The sequence below is a fragment of the Bufo bufo genome, chromosome 6 (genome assembly GCF_905171765.1).
Source record: "Bufo bufo chromosome 6, aBufBuf1.1, whole genome shotgun sequence".
In the NCBI taxonomy this organism is placed as follows: Eukaryota; Metazoa; Chordata; class Amphibia; order Anura; family Bufonidae; genus Bufo; species Bufo bufo.
Window position 1 is genome coordinate 227277992 of NC_053394.1, and position 23757 is coordinate 227301748.

A 23757-nucleotide genomic window follows, 5' to 3' on the forward strand; every position below is an offset into this window, starting at 1 on the left:
CACAAGTTAAGATAGAGACCCACCCTTGCTCTCTGGCCTGTTCCCCCCAGGGTTGATATATATCTCCATTCCTCAATCACCTTTCCAGATGGAGGGATCTCAGGGTCTCTGTTCTTGTTGAGTTTCTATGTGCGACAGCCAAGGTTGCCAAGTTTTTAGAAAACTTTGTCTGTTATGAGACTCCCAACTTGCCAATTCCTCCATTCTGCAGAGGTGATTCATTTTCTCATACCACATGGAAATACTAGGCGGTTCTGTAGTTCTCCACAACGCTGAAACTAGTAACTTGGCCGCCGTTATCATATGTGTCTGAAGATTATTTTTATGAGGAGTAAATTTGCCCTCGGGTTTCCATAACAGTATTAGGGGGGCAGTAAGTGACAAGTTTCCTGTACAGATCTTATTCATAATACTCTCTACCAAGTCCCAAAACTGCCTAATTTTATGGCAATGCCACCATATGTGGGAGATGCTACCCACTCCCTCCATACATCTCCAGCACTCACTTGAGTTGATTAAGTGGATTTTTTGGAGGAATTCAGGTGTACGGTACCATCTGGTTAAGGTTTTGAGTGAATTCTCCTGCACTCTGACACATCTGGAAAACCCATGTGAGTGTGACAGAATAAAGGTTCATCAAGCTTTATCTCTAGTTCCCTTTCCCAATCTTTAAGGTAGGAGGGCGGGTTATCCCCTCTTTTTTCCAGAATCTGTCTGTATATTATAGATAAAGTTTTAGTTGGCAATTTTGGCAATAAGACCATGGTCTCTAACCAAGATGGATCTACCCTCGGGTGGTGTTTAAATAACTTAAACTTCTTACACGTGACCTCGAAGTCCCATTTTTGTATATCTGAACCTACTCTCGGTGGTTCACCTCTGAGAGATTCATAGATATCAGAAGAGAGGGGCAGTTTTAAAAGGTCTCCCACTCTGAGCTCTGATACAGAATCCCATACTGGATTGGTCTCTATAACTTTATCTGAAAGGACATAAGGCAGTGTATTAAGGGGTGTAATAGGGGATAGACATCCTTTGCTAAGGTTTAACGCTGACGACCTCTGACATTCTTTAATAGTACTTTTAGTTATAACACTTATAAATTCCAGAGAGCTTAAAGTTGGAGGTTTGTGCCATAGCAAGTGCGAACTTTTTTTTCTTAACACTTCTCTTTCAAAGCGTACATGTAGGGGAGTATCTCCAGATCTAGTTAAAGTTAACCATCTCTCTAGATGAATATCCTGGACATAGGCAGAAATGTCTGGCAAAGAGATTCCCCCGAGCCTCTTCTTCCTTATAAGTAGGGAGTAAGGTAATCTAACTTTTTTGTTACCCCATAAAAATTTTCCCATAATAGATCTCAATCTATTTAGGAATGTTCTGGGTATTGCTATTGGAAGGGAATGAAACATATATAGTATTTGGGGGAGGATGTATGAGGTTAATACGTTTTTCCGTCCTAACCATGAAATCCTGGGTGACAAGGATTTATTCAGAAACGTTTGAACTTTTGTTAATAAGGGAGAGTAATTTACAAACCGGATTCCAAAAAAGTTGGGACACTAAACAAATTGTGAATAAAAACTGAATGCAATGATGTGGAGATGGCAAATGTCAATATTTTATTTGTAATAGAACGTAGATGACAGATCAAACGTTTAATCTGAGTAAATGTATAATTTTAAAGGAAAAATACGTTGATTCCAATTTTCACGGTGTCAACAAATCCCAAAAAAGTTGGGACAAGTAGCAATAAGAGGCTGGAAAAAGTAAATTTGAGCATAACGAAGAGCTGGAAGACCAATTAACACTAATTAGGTCAATTGGCAACATGATTGGGTATAAAAAGAGCTTCTCAGAATGGCAGTGTCTCTCAGAAGCCAAGATGGGTAGAGGATCACCAATTCCCACAATGTTGCGCAGAAAGATAGTGGAGCAATATCAGAAAGGTGTTACCCAGCGAAAAATTGCAAAGACTTTGCATCTATCATCATCAACTGTGCATAACATCATCCGAAGAGTCAGAGAATCTGGAACAATCTCTGTGCGTAAGGGTCAAGGCCGTAAAACCATACTGGATGCCCGTGATCTACGGGCCCTTAAACGACACTGCACCACAAACAGGAATTCTACTGTAAAGGAAATCACAGAATGGGCTCAGGAATACTTCCAGAAACCATTGTCAGTGAACACAATCCACCGTGCCATCCGCCGTTGCCAGCTGACACTCTACAGTGCAAAGAAGAAGCCATTTCTAAGCAAGATCCACAAGCTCAGGCGTTTTCACTGGGCCAGGGATCATTTAAAATGGAGTGTGGCAAAATGGAAGACTGTTCTGTGGTCAGACGAGTCACGATTTAAAGTTCTTTTTGGAAATCTGGGACGCCATGTCATCCGGACCAAAGAGGACAAGGACAACCTAAGTTGTTATCAACGCTCAGTTCAGAAGCCTGCATCTCTGATGGTATGGGGTTGCATGAGTGCGTGTGGCATGGGCAGCTTGCATGTCTGGAAAGGCACCATCAATGCAGAAAAATATATTCAGGTTCTAGAACAACATATGCTCCCATCCAGACGTCATCTCTTTCAGGGAAGACCCTGCATTTTTCAACAAGATAATGCCAGACCACATTCTGCATCAATCACAACATCATGGCTGCGTAGGAGAAGGATCTGGTACCGAAATGGCCAGTCTGCTGTTCAGATCTTTCACCTATAGAGAACATTTGGCGCATCATAAAGAGGAAGGTGCAACAAAGAAGGCCCAAGACGATTGAACAGTTAGAGGCCTGTATTAGACAAGAATGGGAGAGCATTCCTATTTCTAAACTTGAGAAACTGGTCTCCTCGGTCCCCAGACGTCTGTTGAGTGTTGTAAGAAGAAGGGGAGATGCCACACAGTGGTGAAAATGGCCTTGTCCCAACTTTTTGGGGATTTGTTGACACCATGAAATTCTGATTCAACATATTTTTCCCTTAAAATGGTACATTTTCTCAGTTTAAACTTTTGTTCAGTGATTTATGTTCTATTCTGAATAAAATATTAGAAGTTGGCACCTCCACATCATTGCATTCAGTTTTTATTCACGATTTGTATAGTGTCCCAACTTTTTTGGAATCCGGTTTGTAGATGGAACAGCTGGGTAGGGTTGGCTGGTATCATAACTCCCAAATATTTAATCGCTGTGGAGGGCCACTTTAAAGGGGACTTGCCCCTTATCTTTTTCAATTGGGAAGGGGTTAGAGAAACTCCAATGGCTTCAGACTTTTAAATGTTAATTTTAAAATTGGAAATCTCTCCAAAGGTTTTAAAGGTGTCTAATATTTGCTTCATTGCTTCAGTAGGGTTGGTGACCATTAGTAGCAAATCGTCAGCAAATGCTGCCATTTTCTGTGTATCACCTCTAAATTGAATTCCTCTAATACTAGGATCCTGCCTGAACTTCAGCAGTAGCGTTTCTAGGACTAATATGAATAAGGATGGGGAGAGGGGGCACCATTCTTAATAATGAAGGGATCAGACAATGTACCGTTCACTAAAATACAGGCTGTGGGAGCTGAGTACAAGGAGAAAATTGCTCTAACAAATGTATCAGGGAAACCAAACGCCAATAAAGTACTACGCATGAAAGGCCAACCAACCCTATCAAATGCCTTTTCAGCATCTGTCCCTAGCAATATTAAAGGCATGTTTTTCTTCTTAGCGTAGCAAACCGCGTTTACCACTCGACTAACGTTATGCCTACCTTCTCTGCCAGGCACAAATCCCACTTGCTCCTCCCCCACCAACCCAGGCAGCAGACCAGCTATACGATGACTTAGCAATTTAGCCTACCATTTTAAATCTGTGTTAAGGAGTGAGATTGGGTGATAGCTACCACACGCTTCAGGATCTTTCCCTTCCTTGGGAATGATAGTGATAGTCGCCTCCTGGGCCTGTGGAGGGAGAACCGAACCACCGAGGAGAGAGTTGCAAAGCTTGGTGAAATGCGGAGTCAGTATTTCCGCAAATTTCTTATAATACACTATAGGGAAACCGTCTGGTCCTGGGCTTTTCCCAGATGGGATGCTATGGAGAACCTTAGCAACTTCCTCCTCAGTAAACGGCTTTAGTAGATCCGTCCTGTCTCCAGCAGACAAGGCAGGCATATCAGGAATGCAGGTTCAAGCCCTGGTGCATGTGATTTGGAACACAAGACTCGATAACCCCGATCCGGGGAAGGGACCTAAATAATGATATTTCTTTATGGGGGCTGGATTTTAGGGGGGCGAATTACATAGTGGCACATACTGTATATATGTTAAAAACTAATATATATAGGAGTGAATGGTGGTCGAAACCACTTATATAAAATAATGATAGCATATACGCTGGTGGGGAATAATAATAGATATACTAGAATATATAAAGATATATTGGAAAAATGGGGAATAGAAGTAAAAGGTGGTTAGAACCACTTATATAAAACTCTGACATAAAACACTGATGAAAGACACTCAAATAATAAAAAATATTAATAGAAAAGTGATAGTAGTAGTGATAAAAATGCTTGTGTAGAGATAATGCCTAAAAATCCATATAGTAGTATATATATATATATATATATACGTAAAATATAAGCATGAATAGAAACATAAACCGATTTTATGTATCTATTTATGCTTATATTTTTACGTATATATATTTATATACACTACTATATGGATTTTTAGGCATTATCTCTACACAATCATTTTTATCACTACTACTATCACTTTTCTATTAATATTTTTTATTATTTGAGTGTCTTTCGTCAGTGTTTTATATCAGAGTTTTATATAAGTGGTTCTAACCACCTTTTACTTCTATTCCCCATTTTTCCATTATATCTTTATATATTCTAGTATATCTATTATTATTCCCCACCAGCGTATATGCTATCAAGTTTTTAACATATATATGTGCCACTATGTAATTCCCCCCCTAAAAGCCAGCCCCCAAAAAGAAATATCATTATTTAGGACCCTTCTTCGGATCAGGGTTATCCAGTCTTGCGTTCCAAATCAAATGCACCAGGGCAAGTACGTACTTCCGGTTCTTGGCTCCGATAAACTAATTTGTCGCAAATAGCTTGAAAGAAAGCATTTTCTGCGAACATATTAATATACTCTTAGTACTGCGAATATCACTACCAACTCTTGTATTATTTTAGCCTTTGTGGAATTGTATCTTGATGTGGAGTGAGCGGGACGTCACTTCCGATGCGTTCCACGCTGGAGCGCAAACCGGGAGTGAGGTTCTTCACTCCGTTTTAGCGCCATTTTTCAAATGTTTTGTGTATTTATACCCTCTACAACATGCATTATGTCATATGCTCCTGATGAAGGGGTCTCTCTTATACCCCGAAACGCGTTGAGCAGATACCTTCACCCCTACCCTGTGGTTCAATAAAGACGATTGGCAAGAAGTAAGAGGGTTGGACTGCTGTCATTCTGTGAAATTGTCACTACCAGAGCTTTGGGACGTTCTCACAGCTCTGTTTCTCCACCCCTGTGATGATGTCACTACTAGAGCTGGGAGGAGTTTTCTGTTTCCTTCCTCCCAGCTGCGTTTGATTTCCCTGCCTTTATATTCCCCCTCCTCCTATTGTAGGTGTGGATTATATTTCTCATTTGGGTTGTAGCTCTTGCTTGAGTATCTTCCCTTGCATGCTATCCTTTCACTGGACCTGTGTTCTGCTGTAGCAAGTACTCCGGATATTGCCAGCCTGTCTCTGGATCCGTCTTCACTGCGGCTGCAGCCCCTTCAGCTAAGTGTGCAGACATTGTTGTGTATCTGTGTGTTTTCTGACTGGATCCGAGGCGACCACGGTTCCCTCCATATACTGAGCAGGGCACCGGTGGCCGTGCCCCTTCCACTATTGTAGGGGTTACAGTGGTCATCAGTCTTAGGTACGCGGGCATGCCTCCTTCCACCATTTGGATCCGGGCATGGGCTTAGCAGCATAGGGAGAGCTTTCGAGGGTCTGACAGGGGTAACCCTTTATCCTCCCTAGTTTGGGTCCGGTCAGTAGCTCTATTTTCTGTGCATGCTCTTGTTGCTCACATACAGCCGTGACAGAAATCTTATAGGCTACCCAGGCGCAGGAGGTATTCCAGAGGGTGTCTTGAGTTTATCCCTTCCGATACCTCCTGGGTGAAGTGAGTTAAATCTGTATTTTCTTTTCATTTACACTATGATGTTGTCCAATTGATCTTTAAACAATTCTCCAAATGTGTATACTATGAGTCTGTATACGTATATATATATTTAAAGACATTTTGTAGAGACCTCAATCTACTTCCAATCAGTGGTCCTACAACATATATTTCCATCCAAGGGTCCGTGGCACCATTTAAAGGGGCAAAAAACATTTTTTCCTTTGTTTTATAGGGCAGGGCAGCTGTAACCAACACCTCCAATCCCATCTCATTGATTGGACTCCAGTTGGCTGACACCTCACTCCAATTAGCTCTTGGAAATGTCATTAGTCTAGGGGTTCACATACTTTTCCCACCTGCACTGTGAATGTTTGCATGGTGTGTTCAATAAAAACATGGTAACATTTAGTTATTTGTGTGTTATTAGTTTAAGCAGACTGTGATTGTCTATTGTTGTGACTTAGATGAAGATCAGATCAATGACCAATTTGTGCAGAAATCCATATCATTCCAAAGGGTTCACATACTTTTTCTTGAAACTGTATATTGCTGCAGAGATCACCGGACCTTCAGTGTAGCAGCAGAGCAGGAGAGATGAGTACATTTGTTTATTTTATCTGAGATCTGATACAAGAGTCTGACATGGAGATCTGATGGGGTCTGACCTGAGGTCTGATGGGGTCTGACATGGAGGTCTGATCTGATCACTTAACATGGGGGTGTGATCTGATGTCCTGATATGAGGGTCTGATCTGATGTCCTGATATTGGGGTGGGGGGTCTGATTTAAGGATCTGATATGAGGTCTTATGAAAAAGAAAAAAAAAAGAAAAAAAAAGAAAAAATTTCCTCCTCTAAAACCTGGAGTGTGCCTTATCATCTGGTACATCCTATAAACTGAAAAATACGGTATTTATTTAGCCATGGTCTGGAACTTGACTATTGGATGTCTGTATTCTGATCCTTGATATTTCCAAATTTGATGTTGCTTCTAACATATCTAAACACTAGTTTTGCTTTTATTCTCAACCAACCACTCCACTCACTTGATAGCAGATACCACTTGTTCTGGCAAGTTTACACTGTCCAATTTAACAGTATTGTTCAGGAAGTTCTAAAGAATTATTGCATTCAAAATGCATAAACAGTCATGTATACCTGCAGCTGTCTTTGGGGATGATTTTAATGGACTCCAATAAAGTTTGAATATTTACAACTGCTCAACAAATCTTTTCCTGCTGCAAGAATACAAAAAATACAGTATGCTTGTTCGGAAGCAGAGCCCCATTGCACAAGTAAGTTGCATGATTGTGTACTTTATTGATCTCTGTTTTTCATTTGTATATCAGCACATACAGAGGTAGTGGAGTTAACACACATGCTTAACTAGATGCGCTAACTAAACTAGTGTTAAGCTGACGCCTTCAATGGCTTTTCTTACAGGATATCACGATGAGTTAAGAAATTTGAGTTGAGTTTGAGTGTTAACACTACTACATCCGTATTTTGTAGATTAGGGCCCACCACTATAAAAAAATAAAAAAAATATTACAATACATTCTACTGCCTGCCAGAATGCCTGCATGTCTAGCTAGATATAGAGGACCTTATAATGGCCACTTGGCTATTATAAAGCAAGGGACCTTATAGTCTATTTGCATAGTACCCTCTTCTGTCTATATCAGTCTCTGATCCATTAGTTTTTTGTTTTATCTGTATAGTAGTGGGATCATTACAGCTCACTGCTTTGACTCTATTTCTATGAGTTAGTTTAAATTTTCTCTTGGCAAACCACATGCATTAGCAACTAACCTACTACCAGGAGCATTCAGGCAATACTTTAAAGAAATAGTTCATACTTTACTCTTTCTTGATTCCTGCTTGATAGAATTATTCTAGAAAGAACTTGCAGCTTCACAGAAATTTTGACGCAAAAAGTATGCATTCTTTGAAAATTTTCCTTGCATTCTATATAACTTGAGCCTAATACAAAAACTTTCCTGATCCAACTTGAATTTCATAAATTAGTCTCAATCTTATATCCGCCAGCCTCTCTCCCCTACTTCCCAGTGGACCTGGACCTCTGGAGTAGCTGTAGCTGTGCCCCTCCACATACTGTAGGCTGCAGCCTGCTTCTTGCTAGCTAGGCCTATCTCTTCCCATAGGGCTTATATATTTAGTCCAGCTGTTAAAGAGCCAGAGTGCATGCATTCTAATATTAACCATCATATGACTGGCTACCTTGGGGTACTTAAGACACTATTCCCTTTGGGGTACGTTCTAGTCCACTAGTGTCCTGCAAAGCTGTGCAGTTTTACTTTTGTCTGCCTGTGTACCGACCTCTGTCTGTTTCCTGGATTTGCTTCCTTACATGACCACTGCTCACTACTGAGCTGTCTGCCCTGATCATGGGAATTGTTTATTGGATCGCACAAACTATGGTTTTACCTGGTCCCTTGGTTCTGGCACTGAAGTCTCTTGAACCTCCTGAATTAGCCATCACTTGACTAGAGACTGCTCCAAGAGGTATCGGCCTGGTTTTTCCCCTGCAGCGAAGTCCAGATCACAGTAACGGGTTTACAGGGTCAATGCCATGGGGCAAAGGGGGAGGGGGGGCAGTTACATAACGTCCTTAGGAGTTGCCCCAAACCAAATCAGTTCAAATGACACAGCAGATCCATATCAGCTTCCTAACAGCAAGTGACTTAACCATATTGAATGCTTTAGCTCAACTATGCTTTTCAATACACCTTTATAACAAAGTATAATTAAGTAAAATTTCAATCTATAGCAAATGTATGCAACTATATAGGCATACAGCAGTATACATCTGGGCTAAAGATATGCTGGACCATTTTTGATCTTATTCAAAATGTGTTTTGCATTCCTTTTTTTAGAATTTTCTTTTTATGGTTATTTACTTCTACTAACATTCACTTTGGAAACTGTTTTATGAGACCTGTATTTCCTCTTGCACTATGTTATTGCGGCTGTGTTAGTGTACTAGAATTAATTTTAATAGTGTTTTGCAATTAAACAAGATTACACTGCCGAGGTGTCATAATATGTGACAGAAATAATTAGAATCTGAAACATATTAGAAGTTGTAAGTCATATGTTTATTGTTTGCTTTCTGTAAGAGGTGGTCTGCTAAAAGGACAGAAGTGCAAAACCAAGTTTTTGACAGATAACACCACGCAAAAAATAAATAAAACATTTGTCTGCTACTGGGCAAAAATCATTTGTCCTATACTAAATCGAGTGTGCGGAATACAAATCAAAAGTCAGAATTGTTGTAACACGTCACAAAATTTACAATTTTTAATGAATTAAGCACTTGGAAAGCATTGAATAATTTTGAACAGATTTACTCCAATAATTACCTGATCTACTGTATATCACTTTATTCTAAATATTCGCAAATTCTCGAAGTGCCGATATTCGCGAATAAAATTTGCTATTCAAATATTCGAGCCCAACACTATTAATTAGGGTTGGCAAATATCTACATGATCTATCCGCTCCTTTAAACCCCAAGAAACCTTGACATAACAGTTGATTGTGTGCTAAATTTTCCAGAACATTATCCTACTCCCACTGAGTTGCCTTGAATTCCTTAAAGGGGCTGGCCACCTTACGCATAAAAAAAAAAAAATGGCCCCAGATAATAACTAAAGCCAAGAGGTATTAGTATAATGATAGATACACTGTGTATGTATAATTTTTCTATTGTCTTCAGCACAGTGGCGTCGCCAGGGGGGGGCCAGAGGGGGCCACGGCCCCCCCTACATCATGCTGTGCCCCCCCATGTGCCCCCCAACTAAAATGCCCCCCCAAGTGAGCCGCCGCCGGGCACAGGGAGATGAGCGCTTCCATTGCGCTCATCTCCATTGTAATCTGCCTGTGCCAGCGGAGGTGCAGGGGAGGGAGAGGCGTGTCCCTTCCCCTTCCTCTGATAGGCTGCAGGCACTAGGCCGGCAGCCTATCAGAGGCCGGCGCAGGCGGCGCGATGACGTCATCGCACCGCCTGAGCCTTACAGCGCGGGACACAGGAAGAGTCTGCATCGCATCACTGACACTGAGGTAAGTATAAGTGTTTTTTTTTTTGTTGTTTTTTACAATAGTGTTACTGGAACAATGGGGGGGCTTATTACAATGGGGGGGACTTAATACTGGCACATGATGGGGGGGGACTTAAAACTGGCACATGATGATGGGGGGGACTTAATACTGGCACATGATGATGGGGGGACTTAATACTGGCACATGATGGGTGGGGGGCTTAATACTGGCACGATGGGGGGCTTAATACTGGCACATGATGGGGGGCTTAATACTGGCACATGATGGGGGGGCTTAATACTGGCACGTAATGGGGGGGCTTATTACTAGCACGTAATGGGGGCTTATTACTGGCATGTGATGGGGGGCTTATTACTGGCACATTGGGGGGCTTATTACTGGCACGTGATGGGGGCTTATTACTGGCACATTGGGGGGCTCTTGTTACTGGCAGTGGCACGTTATTGAGGGCACTTATTACTGGCACATTATTGGTGGGCACTATAGGGGCATCTACTGAGGCCACAAAGAAGGGGTGTTTTATATGGGGGGCTCTGTACAGTAGCATTTTATACTGGGACACATTATGGTGGGTACTATGGAGAAGGAGAGACAGGAGTACTATGGAGTCATCTACGGGGGCACTAAGAAGCGGTATTTTATACTTGCAAATTATGGGGGACACTGAGGGCATCTACTGGGGCACGATATATGGGGCATTTTATACTGGTACATTATGGGGGGCACTAGCAGGAAGGGGGGAGAGGAGCACTATGGAGGCATTTACTGGGGCACTATATAGGGGTATTTTATACTGGCACATTATGGGGGACATTAGCTCAACTGGGGGCATAAGGGGGTATGTTTTGCACATTATAAGGAGAATTATTTCTACTGGGGGGCATTATGGTGGGTTTTATTACTCCTCCATGGTATGACCCCCTAGTAGCAGTACCAGCCTCTCCCTGCTCTGCTATCCCTCTGCCCCTTCTCCAAATCCTTATTATGAAATCTTTCTCATTAGGATAAAGCACAACATCAGCTCCGCTGAGCCCCCGGCCAAGTGTGGAAGTGTCGTCCGAGATCCCCAAGGGCCAAGCCAAGTAACTGTAAGTGTTCATGTGAAATATGTTTATTTTATATATGTACACTCCTGTGAGAGGCGGGGAGGGAGATCTGTGGATGACACTGTTATAGGGAGGGAGATCTGTGGATGACACTGTTATGGAGGGGGAAATGGGGATGACACTGTCATGGGGTGGATCTGTGGATGACACATATAGCATAAGATGCTATATACGGTATGTGGCATCCACAGATCCCCCCCATAGCAGTGTCACCCACAGATCCCCCTCTCTATAAAAGTGTCATCCACAGACAGCTGGACTTTTCTTCCCTGTTGCGGTTTTAGGTATTTGGGCCCCCCCAAAATTTGAAAGCTAGAGACGCCACTGGTTCAGCATAGTATGCTCCCATAGAGGCTGTGTGGGCGGAGCAGCTGCAAAGTGAAAGTAAAAATCCCAGCATGCATCACTTCAAGCATCTTTAGAGGAGCAGTCACATGACATCCCTGGCCAGCTGTGATACCATAGTAGCAACAGGACCTCAGGTGTTATTTCATCACAGACAAGTCAGCATCTGTCTATTTATCTATCTTCTATCTATCTCATATCTATCTATTATCTATATATCTATAATCTATCTATCTATCTTATATCTATGTATCTATCTATCTATCTATCTATCTATCTATCTATCTATCTATCTATCTATCTATCTATCTATCTAATATCTATCATCTATCTGTCTATCTATCTATCTAATATCCATCCCATATCTATCTATCTATCTATCTATCTATCTATCTATCTATCTATCTATCTATCTATCTATCTTCTATCTAATATATATCCCATATCTATCTATCTAATACGTCAAAAGAACGAGGCAGCACTCCAATTTCTAGTAAGAGGGTGATGACCCAATTTATTTCCCAGGCAATGTTTCGCCCTACTCAATGAGGCCTTTGCCACAGTAGGGGGTGGCTATTGGGCAATTTGCCCATGTTAGAAAATCTATGAGGGAATAACTTCAAGGCACTTTAAAAGGAGAATACGGGAGCACATTTTGGCCAAGGATGTGAGTGATGCCGATGCGCTATTGTCAATTACCAAACACTTTCATGATCAACACAACTCGGATGGGTCACTCTTAAAGTTCAGAAGAATTGATCGAGTTTTGATTTCATCACAGGGGGGGTAATTGGAAAAGATTGCTTGCTCAACGGGAAACGAAATGGATGTACCTCTTGGATACGATCGTACCAAAGGGACTGAACAAGACAAATTTGTTTGTTCCCTTTCTATGACCCCTCTGGCTAGATATAGGGCATTATATACTGCTATACATAGTCAGGTCCATAAATATTGGGACATCTACACAATTCTAACATTTTTGGCTCTATACACCACCACAATGGATTTGAAATGAAACAAACAAGATGTGCTTTAACTGCAGACTGTCAGCTTTAATTTGAGGGTATTTACATCCAAATCAGGTGAACAATATAGGAATTACAACAGTTTGCATATGTGCATTTGTTAAGGGACCAAAAGTAATGGGACAATTGGCTTCTCAGCTGTTCCATGGCCAGGTGTGTGTTATTCCCTCATTATGCCAATTACAATGAGCAAATAAAAGGTCCAGAGTTCTTTTCAAATGTGCTATTTGCATTTGGAATCTGTTGCTGTCAGCTCTCAAGATGAGATCCAAAGAGCTGTCACTATCAGTGAATCAAGCCATCATTAGGCTGAAAAAACAAAACAAACCCATCAGAGAGATAGCAAAAACATTAGGCGTGGCCAAAACAACTGTTTGGAACATTTTTAAAAAGAAGGAACGCACCAAAAGACCCGGAAAACCACAGAAAACAACTGTGGTGGATGACCTAAGAATTCTTTCCCTAGTGAAGAAAACACCCTTCACAACAGTTGGCCAGATCAAGAACACTCTCCAGGAGGTAGGTGTGTGTGTGTGTCAAAGTCAACAATCAAGAGAAGACTTCACCAGAGTGAATACAGAGGATTCACCACAATATGTAAACCATTGGTGAGCCTCAAAAACAGGAAGGCCAGATTACAGTTTGCCAAATCTAAAAAAGCCTTCACAGTTCTGGAACAACATCCTATGGACAGATGAGACCAAGATCAACTTGTAACAGAGTGATGAGAAGAGTATGGAGAAGGAAAGGAACTGCTCATGATTCTAAGCATACCACCTCATCAGTGAAGCATGGTGGTGGTAGTGTCATGGCTTGGGCATGTATGGCTGCCAATAAAACTGGTTCTCTTGTATTTATGGATGATGTGACTGCTGACAAAAGCAGCAAGATGAATTCTGAAGTGTTTTGGGCAATATTATCTGCTCATATTCAGCCAAATGCTTCAGAACTTATTGGACGGCGCTTCACAGTGCAGATGGACAATGACCCAAAGCATACTGCAAAAGCAACCAAAGGGTTTTTTAAGGGAAAGAAGTTGAATGTTATGCAATGGCCAAGTCAATCACCTGACCTGAATCCGATTGAGCATGCATTTCACTTGTTGAAGACAAAACTGAAGGGAAAATGCCCCAAGAACAAGCCGGAACAGAAGACAGTTGCAGTAGAGGCCTGGCAGAGCATCACCAGGGATGAAACCCAGCGTCTGGTGATGTCTATGTGTTCCAGACTTCAGGCTGTAATTGACCTCAAAGGATTTGCAACCATGTATTAAAAAGTGAAAGTTTGATTTATGATTATTATTCTGTCCCATTACTTTTGGTCCATTAACAAGTGGGAGGCACATATGCAAACTGTTTTAATTCCTACACCGTTCACCTGATTTGGATGTAAATACCCTCAAATTAAAGCTGACAGTCTGCAGTTAAAGCACATCTTGTTTGTTTCATTTCAAATCCATTGTGGTGGTGTATAGAGCCAAAAATGTTAGAATTGTGTCAATGTCCCAATATTTATGGACCTGACTGTGTATATATATATATATATATATATTTTTTTTTTTTCTTATTTTATTTTATTTTTTATTATGCACTATGCAATTTTCACTTAGTTATGTGGATATATTTTTTTTTACACTCTTTATCACGCACTTTTCACTTAGTCTATGTGGTATACTCATCTCTTTATGTATGCACTATGCACTTTGCACTTAGTTTATATGGATATTTATCAACAATGTAATATATTTGTAATATATGTATTTAGGATATTTTATATTATTATTTTATTATATTTATTAATCTTATTTAACTTTGGGCAATATGACTTATCATGTTCACTGTTGGTGCCTTTGGGCATTTTTTCTCCACAATTTTGCATTTTATTGCTTATATCATATTTTATTATATTATATTATAGCCACCATTCTTTAGGGCTTCATTGGTGGCTCTTTCTTTTTTTTTTGTTTTTACAGATGAGTTTTATATGTCATGTCTGATTCTCATCCCAATGTTCCCTCATACCTTTTCTATTTTCTTTATGTTGGTGAGGGGGATGTCTATCGCAATAATCGCCATGCAGTGTTCGGTAATTATTAGAAGTACGGACTTCCGGACGTTCCTTTACCTTCTCCAAAATGGCGCCTCCGCTCCTTCCGCTTAGACTGAGTTTTTCCTTGCGCTTTGATCGCGGCGCGCTGGGCATGCGCGGCGGAGAGAGGGGGTTTGGGATCATGACGTTAGCGACAGGGATAGGGTAATTTGTATCCGATACGGAAGAGACAGAGCTATATAAAGTGCCCCTATGAAACGCGAGTAGGGGAGTCATTGGAGGTCTCACCAGCCTGCGGTCAGTATTGCATATTTCCATCTGTTGTTTTTTGTTACCTTGAACTTTGCACTTTCTGCTAATTCTATTATTATATGGGACACAGTCTGGTGGACTTTAATTCCAGCTTTTGTACCTTTGTACTTTTACTTTTGGGTGTGTGATGAACAACATTGATAATATATGCATGTACTGTTGTGCTGGCTGTTGACCTACCATATGCTCCTGTTAGGATCTGCTTTTAATCGCATTAACATTATTATATATTATATGTTGTGAATCAAATAAAGAGTATATATATTTTTCATTATTTTTTGATGCGTGGTTACGTATTGGGTGTATGAATATGAAAAAAGCATAACATATGTTATGCAGAGGTGTGATTTTAAACATGCTGTTCATTAACGCCGTCAAACATGCGGCGTTACAACATCAGGTTCACTCATATTTAATATTGAAGTGAGACAGCAGGAGCTATAATTATACTTACTTGCTGCTGCACAGCAAGAAGATAAACATTAGGGAGAACACACTGGCAAAATGAGTGTGGCATTATTTTCACACGGCAGATCGGCAGAGCTGCTTTCCTGCTGGGTTTGAGCGAACATGCTGTGCTGAACACTAATTTTACTCGATGCTCGAGTCCCCTCCCAGCACGTTTGTTGGCTGCTACACAGCCAATAGACGTGCGCAGAGGTACTGGCACTCACTGTAATGTCGTAGCTGTGTTGGCTACAGGCATTACAGTGATTGGCTGGCCGGAACGCGTCATCGGGTGCTATATAGCACCTGATGACACGTGTTCGGCTCAGTTTTAGTCAGGGAGAGCTGTGCTGAAGAGGAGACAGATAGTATAGGGAGTGAAATAGTAATATTTTTGTGAAAAAAACTATTATTTTATCTGACAGCAATATAATTATTAGCCCAACCTGCGCTAAATTGCGTGCAATTGTAGAGACCCAAAAGTCCTTTTAGGACTATTGTTGTATCTGGCAGCAATATATATTATTAGCGCAACCTGCACTAAATTGCGTGGAATTGTTAGAGAGAACCAAAACTCCTTTTAAGGACTCATGCACACGGCCGTGACGTTTTTTGCGGTCCGCAAACCGCGGATCCGCAAAAAAACGGAAGCCTCCTGTGTTGCCTTACTCAATTTGCGGAACGGGCGCCGGCAATATAAATGCCTATTCTTGTCTGCAAAGCGCGGAATATTTTTTTAACAGGGCCGCGGAACGGAGCCATGGATGCGGACAGCATATGGAGTGCTGTCCGCATCTTTTGCGGCCCCATTGAAGTGAATGGGTCCGCAACCGAGCCGCTAAAACGGCGGCTCAGATGCGGACCCAAACAACGGTCGTGTGCATGAGGCCTAAGGACTATTGTTGTATCTGGCAGCAATATTATTATAAGCATAACCTGCGCTAAATTGCGTGCAATTGTTAGTGCAACTTCTGATAGCGACACAACCTTTACCATATCTTTTATTTTACATTTGCGCATCCTAAATATCTGTGACATACAGCGCAATTGTTTGGTCGCTGGTGAAAGCAAATTTACCAGCGCTACATCTCCTGTAAAACGTTTGCACATCCTAAATATCAGTGACATTAATTCAGTGTAATTTTTTATTAGCCGCTGGTGACAGCAACATTACTTGCACTATACCTCCGGTATAACATTTGCACATTCTAAATATCAGTGACATTCATTCAGTGTAATTTTTTATTAGCAGCTGGTGACAGGGACATTACTTGCACTATACCTCCTGTATAACGTTTGCACATCCTAAATATCAATGACATTCATTCAGTGTAATTGTTTATTATCCGCTGGTGAATTCGCCATATTTCGCAAATTTTGTGTAGAATATTCGTCATATATTCTCGAATTAGCGAATTCGAGATTATATTCTTGATTGCGAAAATCGGCAATGTATTATTCGAGTAATGCGCGCAAAATACCGGCATGGGGTAGGCAACTTATTCTATTGGTTGCTAGGGATATTGCTAAGCTGTGACAAAGCCTTCTCATTGGCCCACAAGCTAGAAGAAGGGAGGGATGATCACCTGATGTGTACTGTGTTAAAAAAACACAAAAAAAACAGAATATTCGTCATTACGACTATATAACACTCTATTCTAAAGATTTGCAAATTCGCAAAGTGCCGATATTCACGATAAAAATTTGCTTTTAGAATATTCGCACTCAACAATAAGTGTGACATACTTGCAAGCATATATAACATTTAATATGTGCAAGGCTAGCAGTAAGGGATGGGGAAGTGGTCGTGCTGCTGATGGTGCATGCAGAGGCCCTGGGTGCGGTGAAACTGTGCCTGCTGCCAGAGCACAAGAAACACACTTATCCACGATACTTAGCTTCATGTCCCAGTTTGCAGGGCGGCGCAGGACACCACTCTCGAAGTCAGACCAGTGCGAGCAGGTGGTCGGTTGGATTGCAGCAGATAATACTTCCAGTGAGAAAGTGGAAGAGGAGGTGGTGGACAATGAAGTCACTGACCCAACCAGGAATGGTGGAAAGCCGAGCGAGGACAGCAGTACAGAAGGGGGGGGGGAGATCTGCAGCACCACAACAGGCTAGAAGAGGCAGTGGGGTGGCAAAAGGGAGAAGGTGGGCCACACCAAAGAGGCCCGCAGCTGTTCCACGGAGCACCCCCTTGCAGAAATCTTGCTTGCCAAGGGGTAGGTGTTCCGCAGACTGGCGCTTTTTTTAGGAAACTGTGGACGACAAAAGAATAGTAGTTTGCAACCTGTGCCATACCAAAACAGCAGCAACCTCACCACCACCACCAGCATGATCCGCCACATGGCATCCAAGCACCGTAAAAAGTGGGAGAACGCCTGGGTCCACAATCTGTGTCTGCGGGTCACACCACTGTCTCCTCTTCCGCTGTGTTACATGCCAAGGATTGTGGGCCCTATTTCCATCAGGGTTTCCGCCACCACCTACGTTAGTGGCTGCAACTCCCACTTCTCCTCCTCCACTTCCTTCTCCACTTCCACCTCTGAATTATCATCTTGCAGCAACATTCAGACATCAGTCAGTAGCTGGAAGCAGTGTAGCACTGCAGTGGGGAAGCAGAAACAGGCCTGCTTAAACTGATCTAGACTGAGACTAGACTGACCTGTGGCTCTCGCCACTTAACCTAGAACCAGGCATGGTTGTGTCTGATAATGGGCATAACTTGGTGGCTGCTTTGGAGCTCGGCAAGCTCACACACATACCATGCCAAGCGCACATGTTCAACCTAGAGGTTCAGCTGTTTCTCAAAACCTACCCCAATTTGCAAATATATTTTTCTTTTGCCACTAGTACACACCAAAAAGGGCTTTACAACATATAATTGCACTGCACAAGGGCAAATACAACATACTGTAGAAATATTTCCTTGTAATAAACCCTGTTAATGGTTGTATCAGACAGCACTTGCACCCCATTAGGAAGAACGGTTTGCTGGAATTACAGAGCTGTATAATGGCAATTTGGATCCCCAGTCAGTGCACCAAGGTGTAATAGGATTGTTCCTATTACCTAGTCTGTAACCTCCCCTACTGAACCCTGTTCTACACAAATGCTGTGGAACGATTCCTCCCTATCCTTTCCCTGCACTTATAAATCATTTTTTCACCACCAGTATTTCCTGTCACTGTCCCTAGCACCAGCAGACGTCTCTCCCTGCACTAAGTACACTGGCAAATGGCAGAATCTAAGATGGCTGCCGCAATTTATAGAGCTGTGACATCACAGGGCTGGCTGGCTGCTGATTGGCTGCATGCATGGCATTATGGGTGATCCCGCATTCCCAGAGTTCCTTTCTCCTGGCCTCACACGTGCAGCAGCCATTTTAGGAAAAAATGTGATTCATTACCAACGAAGCGAGAGGAAATTCGGCTTCGATGCAAAACAAATTTTTCCTGAAATTCGGATCGAATTCCACTTTGTCAGCTTTGATTTGCTTATCTCTAGTAGATACAAATCGATTTTTCCAGAAATGGCAATAAAAATGTAAAAAAAAAATCATACTTGCGAAGAGGCCACTGCAGCCATCCTGCTTAAAGATCTTGTGCAAAATCTCATGCGGGGTGATGTATGGAATCACCACGCCAGCCATTGTGATTTTGCGCTGGATCTTCAAGCAAGATGGCAACAGCAGCCTCCTCGTGATCAAATAGATGAGGTACTGTAAGTATGATTTATTTTTTAATTTTTTAATTTACAAACAATAAAATGCTTTAATACGGACCTCAGATGCCGCGATTAGAGATGATCTGAGTTTTTCAATGATGGGGGGCTGTGCAATCGCCGTTCCCTGTCATTGCACCTGTTATTTACAAAGAAATGCGCTATGTGATGAAGTATTTTACCACAAAGCTAATTTTTTTCTCCTTTCGCTATTAATAATGGATTTTAAACCACAGCACCTGTTGGTGGGATTGAGGTGCACTATAATTTGTGACTTTTCTTTGATAAATCCCCCCACAAAAAAAAAAAAATCTTGCTGTTTACACTGAAAAGTGAGACCACTCTGTTTTACATGTGCATGAGGCTATTCTCAGTATTATATTTAAATGATTTGAGAGTTATGTATATACAATATGTACTGACTTTAGCATAACTAGTGGGGTTATGATATTTCAGGGCCAAACTAATTAAACACCGTTTAGCCAATGACTTATAATTAACATCCTGCATAATCTGAACCTCCCACTCCTGTCTCCAAGACTTATTTTGAGTTTCACCAGTTATCTGGAATGCCATAGCCCAAGCAATTTGGTTAATTCATAACATCTACGATTTTAGGCGCTCCCTAAAAACACATCTTTTTAGGTTAGCCTATTGCATCCCCTGATCTAACCATTCTCCATTCACTGCCCTCTCCCATTCAGATTTATTCCACTGAATCTAATCTATCAGCATTTTCCACACCCCATGCACTCAGAAGTACTTCTGATATCAGCTGGTGACTGGTTCAGGCATCCTTTTATCCAATCTCCTATTGTGTTAAGATGGCTTTATCACTGTACAAAACAACCTTTTGTCTCACCCTCATCTCCTCATAGAGTGCAAGCTCTTGCGAGCAGGGCCCTCATTCCTTTTGTTTTGACCTGTTTGCTGCTATGTTATTTCTGACTGTTTGTACATGAGCCCCCTAATTGTAAAACGCTGAGGAACATGTTAGCTCTTTATAAATAAAGAAGATTATTATTATTATTATTATTATTATTATTAAAGAAGAGCTCACTCTTTACCTGCTCACCTTAGCAACTGGAGCTGTGAGCAGATGTAATTACAACTACGTCATCCCATTCACTTCAATGGGATGGTTCCTTTCTATTCAGTTGAAGGATAGGTCAACAATATAACAGGAAAAAAGGACAACCCCTTTAATTCTTGTAGCTAAATTACACAGGTCTGCAAAACAAAATTTTCAAGAGCTGTTTTGGTTATTCCATGTAATCTTTATCTTTTTTGGTGCGCTGAATCCGAAAATGACCTCCATTGCGACATAGGACATCACGTTTCCTGACAATTTAGGTAACTATGGTAAATAAGGCAATACTTCAAAATATATGGAAATAGACATAAAATGTAAGTTTTATTAAAAAAAATTCATGAAAATCCTTTTTTGAACTGAAATGAGCTCACCTACACACACTAAACTCGATTCTTCTTCCCTGTGAGGCTCCTCTAGGTGCATTTACGCTTGTAAGTAGCATCTGGAATGTCTCTCTGAAGCATCTAACAGTAGTCTGCCATCATTGTAATGCTCCATTTTCCCTGGTACTCCTTTCTATCTCTTTAATGTCTTGGTGGAATCGTTCACCTTGTTCCTCACTCACAGCTCCCAAATTTTCAGGAAAGCAGTCAAGGTGGGACTGGAGGAAATGCACTCATCAGGCAACCTAAAGCTTGAAATGCTTTCAGCATTCGTCTGACGATCTTTTTGTAGTGAGGATCCTTGTTATTGCCTAAAAATTTCTGTACGACTTCTTTAAATGCAATCCACCCTTCTTTTTGAGGATCCATCATGGTATTGACAAACTCTTGATCAACTATAAGCCTTCTAATGTCTGGTCCGACGAACACACCTTCCTTCAATTTTACCTCTGACAGGCCTGGAAACTTGGTGACCAAATATTTGAAGCATTCTCCATATCTTGGAAGTGATTTTACGAATTGCTTCATCAATCCCAATTTTATGTGGAGAGGTGGTAGAAGAATTTTATGGGAAGGTGCCAAAGTTTCTCGGAGGACATTTTTTTCACTGACTGTTAGCACTCTCGGCCAACCTATCTTCTTAGTCCAGTGCTTTTGTCGGTCTTAACTGTCCCATAGACACAGAAAACAAGGGTATTTGGTATACCCAGCTTGTTTCCCGAGCAGCATGCACAAGACCTCAAGTCCCCACACACTTGCCAACCATGGTCTTCATATTTAAGTTTACGAAGAACCAATTCCAAGGTCTCGTAGGTTTCCTTCAAGTGTACGGAATGACCTACAGGTATGGAAGTGTAAAAACCACCGTTGTGGAGTAAAACTGCTTTGAAACTTCTTTTTGAAGAATCTATAAAAATACTCCATTGCTCTGAATCATATTGGATTTTAAATTGACCCATCAGACCTTCAACATCAATGCAATGAACCAACTTGTCTTCCTGGGTGAAGTAAGGAACGAACTCATTTTCACGATGTCTGAATCATGAATATGATACCCCTGGCAACAATAAACTCCTGCTTTTCAGTCTTGATCCGAGTAACTCAGCGGCATCTTTGGGAAGATTACCAAATCTTTCATCTCCTCCTGAAAAAACAATTTTGGTCTTGTATCATCTTCAAAGTCAGATTCTTTAGGAAAGATTAACCCCTTCTACCATTAGAAGCACAGACTTAGGGCTGAGGCTTACACATACAGCATGCTGCTGAGTATCCCAGTAGTCAGACATGTCACTCAGAGCAGCACTTGTATTCACCCCCTTTGCAGGAAGGGGGGGGGGGGGGCAGAGATTGTTTACCTACAAATAACAACAAAGGGCCAAGAAGAGAATTAGGGAAATGAGGAAATAGATTTTTTTCCCCCTAAAACTTGCTTAGCTTATGTATATATTGCTGACCATCAGATTTACAGTGCTATATATATTTTTTTTACATAACTGACAACCCTTTAAGTTTTTTTGGCATTTTATATCTTAAATGCACTTATGTGAATTAATTAATAGTAATTTGGACTTTAAATTTGGTTAAAAACCCATAATATAAAAAAATACCAAAATTAAAAAAGAAAGATAAATTTTAAGACAATTTTGCATTTTGTGGCAAATCATGACGTCTAGGAGTTTTTTCAATATTTTATTTGTTTTCAGCACTCCAAAATACATGGAAATTAGATGAAAATAAATAAATTGCTCATAAGGAAAAACAAATAAAACAACATGTTTCAGGGGTACTTAGGCCCCCTTCATCAGGTTTAAATAGATGCATATAAATGTACATATTTTATTTGTTTTACCTGATGAGAAATCTCCATTAAACAAGACATATTCACCATACCTACATCTGTCCTGACCTGTGATTTTCGCCAAAAGTGCGGAACTACCATATTGCTATTACACTGACTTTGGAGAGACTAGGCCTCTACTCCTGAAGAATCTGGCGCTTCGGCTACATACCCGGTGACTGTACAATTGTTTCTAATAAGTCTACAATAGTGTTGTTCCTATGCCTAGCACAACCACCTAAGGTGAGCCTACATTTTTCATTCTATTCACCAGTATTTTAATGTGGAACCTACTACCCTATGGTGCGCTTTCTTGTAGCTGTCTCTACAGCTTCTTTATGCCTAATTATATTAGATCAATATATAAGCACCCTACTTCCATCATGCTTTACCCCCGGATGAAGCTTTGGGTGAAACGCGCATCGGTCGGTATGGTAACTTTATGACTTGTATTATATGTGGTTTCACCTGGCATCTTTATGGGCGTTTTCTATTTAGCCCATTTTTATTTGCTTATATGATTAGTTTTTTTGCACTTGCACTTGAGAGGACTCCCCTGCATAATGGAAATGGGACAGATCCGTTTTGCAGCCCATAGACGTCTATTATCACAGAATGAATAACGGAATGCCTCTAAAGGCATTCCGTTATGCATTCCATCATAGAACTGCCTTATGGTCCGTGGTAACGGAATCCATAACGCAATTCTGCTTTTACCACCAAATGAAGGGTAAACAAATTTCATAACATTAAATTTGCTCATCTCTACTCGCGACCATCTTGATTAAAGATCTGGCGCAAAATCTCATGCGGCCGTGATGATGTTATCACATCAGCCGGCTTTCTCGGGTCAGGCCCATGATGGGATACCACGTTACCACGCATGGGATTTTGTGCGAGATCTTCAATCAAATGGCAGTGCATTGAGGCATATGCCTTTGGGTATCATTCAAACTTTCTTAGTATTTCCTATGTATCTAAGAAGTGGGGAGTTGGCTTTTGGCTCTGTTGTTTCCATAACTCCCATAGATGTGTGGCCACCATTACTATATGTGGCTTTGATAGGGAATTAATTAGGATGGGGCCTCCCCAGTATAGTGTTGCCATTAAACAAATATGCAGCTCTGTGTGAAGCCAAATATGACATGGATGATCATTGGGTATTTCTGAAG